Source organism: Lactuca serriola, chromosome 1, assembly GCF_051521515.1.
Source record: "Lactuca serriola cultivar US96UC23 chromosome 1, Lser_US96UC23_V15, whole genome shotgun sequence".
Lineage (NCBI taxonomy): Eukaryota > Viridiplantae > Streptophyta > Magnoliopsida > Asterales > Asteraceae > Lactuca > Lactuca serriola.
The window spans coordinates 45,012,648-45,019,629 of record NC_136408.1 but is presented as its reverse complement, the minus strand read 5'-3'; positions in this window follow the sequence as shown (position 1 = coordinate 45,019,629).

Here is a 6,982-nt window from a genome sequence, read left to right as displayed (position 1 = left end):
AAATCAATCCATATTAACAAGCTAATCTACCTTAAACAGAAGTGATGAGTTTTTAGTTCATATCTACAACAAGTAATATCTCAAAAATGAAATCCATAAGTAAAAACATAGTTTTATGCAATAGATTAGGAAAAAAGTTAATATATGTTGCCTTTGATCTCTTTTGAATCGATCTTTAGGGTTGATCTTCAAGTTCCAGAGTTTCAATATCCTTCAATTCGCAGCTAAGTCGCCAAAAGTTCCAGAAGAAGTTGTAGTCTTGGGCAATTATGTCATATATATAATTTTCTGAAAACAGGGGCTACTCGTCAAGTCCCTTAGACCGACTCGACGAGTCCACCACCTAAATCCCATGTACAACAAGTCTTCAAAGGTTCGCGAATATTCATGTCTACTCGACGAGTTAATGGCCAACTCGCCGAGTTCTTCACCCTTTTAGCTTTATTTTCTTCTTTCTTTATTTCTCGAGCTTCCGTTTGCTAATCTCGCTTCCTTTTTAACTCGAGCATGTCTTTTAGGCTGAAAATATAATTTAAACACAATTAAGTACCTTTTGTCCAATAATTGAAACAAAATAGCTAAAAAGTATTAAGATATTAGGCAAAATATATGATTAAATATGCACATATAAAAATACCCCACACTTGACTTTTGCTTGCCTCCAAGCAAAATTGAATTTTAACACACCAATACCACATAAAACAATCCTAATCAAACCCGACCATTATGCCAAGACCGCAACGCATGCATTTGTATCTAAAATTTTTCCTAAGGACACCCCTAATCCTAAATACTTACAATCCTCATAAACACTCGCCTACTTCTTTTGAACAATGCTCATTTTATGCAACCCACTGAATCCATCCGCATAAAACTTTCTTAACTTCAAGGTATTTTTGGTTAAGCTACCCAAGCACACATAATCTAGAAGGAATTACAACTTTTGATACCACAATGGAGCTCTTTGAATTCTTCACTTTCTTGAACATTTGATCTTTGATTTCTTGAATTCACCACTTTTTGTTTGATTTTTGGTAACTTCAACTTTTTGAATTTCTTCAGAATTTTGATCTTTAGATTTTCACTTTGACAGCTCCAAAACTCTTTCAACTTTTTGGTAATTTCCTCTTTTTTTTCATGTATCTCACTTTTTCATTTTTTTCCATTCAATTCCTACATGCTTACGAAAGGGAGCTTAACTTCAACCCTTATTGGTTAAAGGCATAGTTTTCCTGGATACATTACAAGTACCTAATGCTAAACATATTGCATCCGTCAAACTAAGCGATGTTATGTTTTTGTCCTATGATTTCACTAGAATAAAGGGGTTCACAAATGCATTATAATGTGTATAGGCTCAACAAAACATTTGGGTCCTCATAGAATCATCAAACATAATACTAACATGAATCCTAATTGCTTTTACCAAAATTTTCTAAATTAATCCGAACAATTTTATATGCAATTTTTTTAAAGAAAATTGACTAAAATTCTAAATTGACTAATATAACCAACCCCCTACCCCCACTTAATTTATGCAATGTCCCCATTGCATATTATACATTATAAAAACATAAAAGTAAAGAGGGAATTGGAACAAACTCCCATATGATAATAGTTGCGAGGTTGATCGTTTTAATGCAAAGCTCCATCTTCAGCTGACTTCGGCGTTGGAACAGCTCATCCATGCATTGGGTGTCAAATCTCGTGTGGTTGACAACTCCAAATATAGACGACAAAGCTCTTGGAAACACTCAGGAAATAATCTTCAAAGAATATGATTAATGCCCACATCAAATGTGGTCAAATCGTTAACTTGAAAATAGAAGAATGACCAACTCGCCTAGTGCATGTGAAGACTCGCCGAGTTGTAGTGTTACTGGCAGAATAATCGGGTTTTTTCGAATTTAAGGAGAATATTTAAGCAATACTCCCACTTGTTTTCCTTCAGTAAAATGTACTCTTTAACTGCTCTAATTGTCGGACTCAATGCCAGACTCAAAATTCCTATCTTCTCGTTAGACTCAACTCTTCACGTTATTCCCTCACGCTCTATACTCTTGCATTCATTCCATCATCCTAATTCTGAAAAGATCAAAACAACACACAAGTAACAGAAAAAGGAAAACAAACTAAAAATCCTAATTACTAGGTGTTCAAACATCAAACCAAACAAAAGCAAAAACAACCCAAACAAAATAAAAATTGTCTTAAAACAAACCACACAAATAAAATTGAAAAGGATGAACTAGTCTTCATCTCCTTCCTCATCTTCATCTCCAAATCCGCTCCCCCCCCGGCTCCACTTCTTCTTGCATTTACCCTCTATTCCCAATTCCTAATATACAAGTACTCAGGACCGTCAATCGCGGGTATGTGCATGTGGGTCATCATATGCGCAGGAGCCGTATAATTGTAGTTAATTTCTTGCCCAATATCGTCTTGATATTGTCTACACTCCACATTATAACAATCCAATGGTAATTCGTCTTCCACCGAGATTACCGGTGGGTCTTCTTGAACATTCTCTTGCCTCGGTCTAACCCTTCTACCCGGTGCCTTGGGCGTCACAACCTCATCATCATTCGAGATGGTAAAGTTACCACCACCATAGTCTTCCACAATTCTTGCCAACCTATAAAGCATGAGACTAAACGTAGGTGTTGGTAACATAGTCAACATGCTCCCAGCTCCCCTTTCTGTGACACCATATGACCTTGCCAATAGAGTAAGAAACATACCCCCATTTATTTTCGAAGTCGTCTTATTCTTCACCGCTCCTTCTCCTAAATACCTTACCAAGCAATATGGAATATTGTAACATCCATAAAATTTGAGCCAATTTAAACATTTTAAATCATTTAAAACCATTCAGTTATTACAATTTGTTTTCAAAATAGTTTAAACACCAGAGTTCCCAGAAATCATAATCATCAATCGAGGAAGTGTACGGTCACGCCTTCACATTCCCGCGGTCATCCGCTGAACCTGAAACAATAAACTGAAACTGTAAGCTCGAAGGCTTAGTGAGTTACCCCCAAAATATCAATGCCATACCGATATAACCATAGCATATAACGTATAAGTGAACAAAACAGCCATGCATCTTGAGTCTACAATGTGACTGGTCCACCCGCACTGAGCCTTCAGTCCACCTGGTCCACTCTCTAAGTCTACAGTATGCGTAGTGAGCCTTCAGCTTAACTGGACCGCCTCGCAGGCCTTCAGTCTAACTGGACCGCTCTCCGAGCCTTTGGCATGTCTTGACCGCCTCGAAAAGCCTTCATCCTATCCAAACCTCTCACAGGGTATTTTGGCCTTCAGCACAAAACAGGACCTCCTCAACCCAACCCCCAATCAAACAACCATGTGTACAGATAAAAAATAATCACATAACAGTCTATAGACAAACAAACTGATCTAACATATCATAGCAACATATAACATCCTATCTACCAGGATACTGATCGAACGGATCATAACAGCACATAACATCCTATCTACCAGGATACCGATCTAACAGATCATAACAACATATAACATCCTATCTACCAGGATACCGATCTAACAGATCATAATAGCATATATCATCCTATCTACTAGGATATCGAACTAATAGATCATAACAACATATATCATCCTATCTACCAGGATACTGATCTAACAGATCATAACAGCATATATCATCCTATCTACCAGGATACCGATCTAACAGATCATAACAAAAAAATATCAGGATAACAATCCGAAAAGGGTCGGCCTTGGTGCCTTAGACCCTTAAGTATAGTGAGGATAACTCACCTCGCACTACCGATCTGAACTAAAGAGTCAAACTCCCGAATCGCTGCCTCACCAAAAATCCCGAACAACTGATCTCTCGACTCCCAAAGCTATCAATACTAAAATATCACTTAGTTCAAAACAATAATCCTCCTAAGGTTAAAATAACCATTTTACCCCTAGTCCAATTGGGTCCATATCTAAGGCTCAAAATCATAATATAAAAAGCCCAACATTGGATGGGCTTCCTAAACCCACTAGTGGCCCACTAATGGCCCAATTTGCTAAATTGGGCCCAATCCCTCTTATAAGCCTTACCTTAAGCCTAAACATCTTCTTGGACCACATTATTTGGCTCTTGATGACCCAATAAGACCCAAAGGACCAAAATCCCCCTGCATGGCCCAAACCAAGGCCCAAAATCCATAAGGCCCATAACTGATGAGTATGTTGGGCGTACTCCTATGTACACTAAGCGTACTAGCCAAATGGTGCGTACGATGGGCGTACCTACTTGTATGCTCAACGTACTCTCCTGTTAAGTCATTTTCCCATTACGTGCTTAATACTCAGATTCAGGAGCTACAATCACAGATCCAAGTCCTTTCCAACATCTTAATACATAAAGGCACTGACTTGGTGACTTTGCATGCCCCAAACAAGTCCAAACTCCAAAAATGATATTCTACTTCCATGAAAGTGGTCTAAACTCTAGCATGAACCCATTAAGACCACCAAGATGACAACTTTCAGACCTGGGGAGTCATTTAGCACTAAAGGTGGCAACCCTTAGCCTAGAAGATGAATTTAGACTAAAAAGCTTCAACCTTTGGACCAAAATGACTTCAAGACTAAACCACACTAGATCTAAGCACTCTTAGATAAAGTTTGTGTTGTGATTATTGTGTTGTGTCGTGGGCCTTGTTTTATTTATATAGTGCATAGATTAGGGTTTTATTTATATAGTGCATGCATGTATGCCGTAGATGACGAGCATTTTATTATCGTGTTTATTGCTTGTAACCCTAATAACACCTCTACAGTCGAAGTTCTTTGTAGAGCTCTTCTGAGGTGTGAGGTTTAATCATTCGACATATTTTGAGCCATTCCTGTGTTCATAGCTTTATTATTGTTATTCATCTGCATAGAATTTATCGATCCTACTAGAACATTATTCAAACAATTAGTATCAGAGCGGGAGACTGTGTAACAAAAACGCATTCCTTCTGTTTGAAGAACTTTCTAGGGTTTCCGCTTTTATCGAATATAAAGGGGCCGTCTTCTTCCTGTCGATGGTAACTGGTGTGTTTGATAAAACCCTAATCTCAAATTTATAGGTCTGGTTCTAGTAGTTTTCAGGACAGCTCATCATGTCTCAAGACGACGTTCAATCGAATCCCATCAACATCTCAAACAATATCGGATCTACTACTAGGGTTCCGATTCTTTACACTCAAGACTACGAAGTGTGGGCACATCACTTCGAAGATTATGTGATTGGATCTGAAGACAATGGTTATCTCATCTGGGAGGCTATCACAATCGGCCCGTTCATTCATTCTGGAACAAACAGGATTGTGAAGACTCAAAAGGAGTACAATAAGTTGCTGGTGGACATAGAGAAGATTCCACAAGATGAAAAAGACAAGTTGATGTGCAATCTCAAAGCTTTGAGAATGATAAGATTTGCTCTACAAGCCAACACCTTCCGTCTGGTCAGCTCATGCACAACTACTAAGGAGATATGGGATAGGTTGAAAGAACTATATTCAACCGATGAAGATCTGGAGCACTCAATCCAAACCTTGCTGCTCACTGAGTTTGGAGCTTTCTCTCAAAAACCTGAGGAAACTCTACTTCAGACATTTGATCGCTATAATCATCTCCTCAACAAGATGATGAAACACGGTATTGAAAGGAAGGGTATTGAACAGAAAGTCACCTTCATGAACGGTCTGAGATCTGAGTGGATGGTGGTTGTCTCAACAATAAAAGCACATGAACAGTTCAAAGCGTATTCACTGGCAAAATTGATGGGGATTCTAAAATCTCATGAAAGCACCGTGAAAAGGGAAGCAAAGATGGTCTTAGGGGTTAGTTTGTTAGCACTTGTCTCGAAAAGAAAAAGCGTCATGGAAGATGAAGAGGAAGATGACATGTCGGAATGTGATCTTACAAATGAGGAGTATGCTTTGATGGTATCGAATTCAAAGAAGTTTGCGAGGAAGAAATTTCCTGTCAGTAGGAACTGAAACTGGCAAGGAAGCTACAGTTCTAAAAAAGTGAAGGAAGAATCAAAGAACACATCTCATAAAGAAGATGAAAAGAAAGAAAACAAACTGGTATGTGATTGAGGATACGATTGCAATTACTATCATGGCAAGAATCACTTTGCCAAAGATTGCATGCTCAAGAAGTTAGCCAAGAGGAGAGATAGTGAAGATGACGAAGAGTACCACATGAAAAGGCTTGAAGAGATAAAGAAAAAGAAGTCTAATGCAAGTCTAATGAACACCTTGATCGTTCAAGAGAATGTGGTTGATGAGGAGTTTGGCGGTGTCGATGTTTGGTCCACTGATTCAGAGGATGAAGAGGTCAGAAGGCCTACGCATGGAAGGGCATTTGTGATGAGAAGATGGTTGGAAAGTCCTTGATGGTAACGACTGGGATATCAAATGAGAGTAAGCATGAGGAACTGAACCTGCATGAAGACATGTGTTTTGCTGCCAAGCCTGTTAGTGAGAAGATCAACGATTGCGATCGATTGATCAAAAAGGTACAATCTATCCTTGAATCTCTTAAAGTTCCTGTCAGAAATTATGAAGTAGAATTAAACGAACTCAAATCTAAATTTTCTAATCTAAGCGGTAGTCTCATGCAAACTCGCTTGACGAATTCTAACCTAACTGACCAACTCAGCAGGGAGTCTTCAAAGAGTGAGGAGAGGAGGATATGGATACAACAGAAAGAGTAGGAGTTGGTTAGGGCTAGGGCTAGGGATGAGATTATTTATTTGCAACGCGACAATTTAAAGTTTTTAAAACAACAAAATGTTTTCTGTTTGATTGCAAAATGCTTGTATACTAATATAACTCATCTTCATCTAGATTGTGAAATAAGGAAAAAGATTCATAAGATGATTTTACCCTTTCTTGAATTCAAGGAGGATGAAGTAATCGCTGAATGTGAATCAATAATGTCC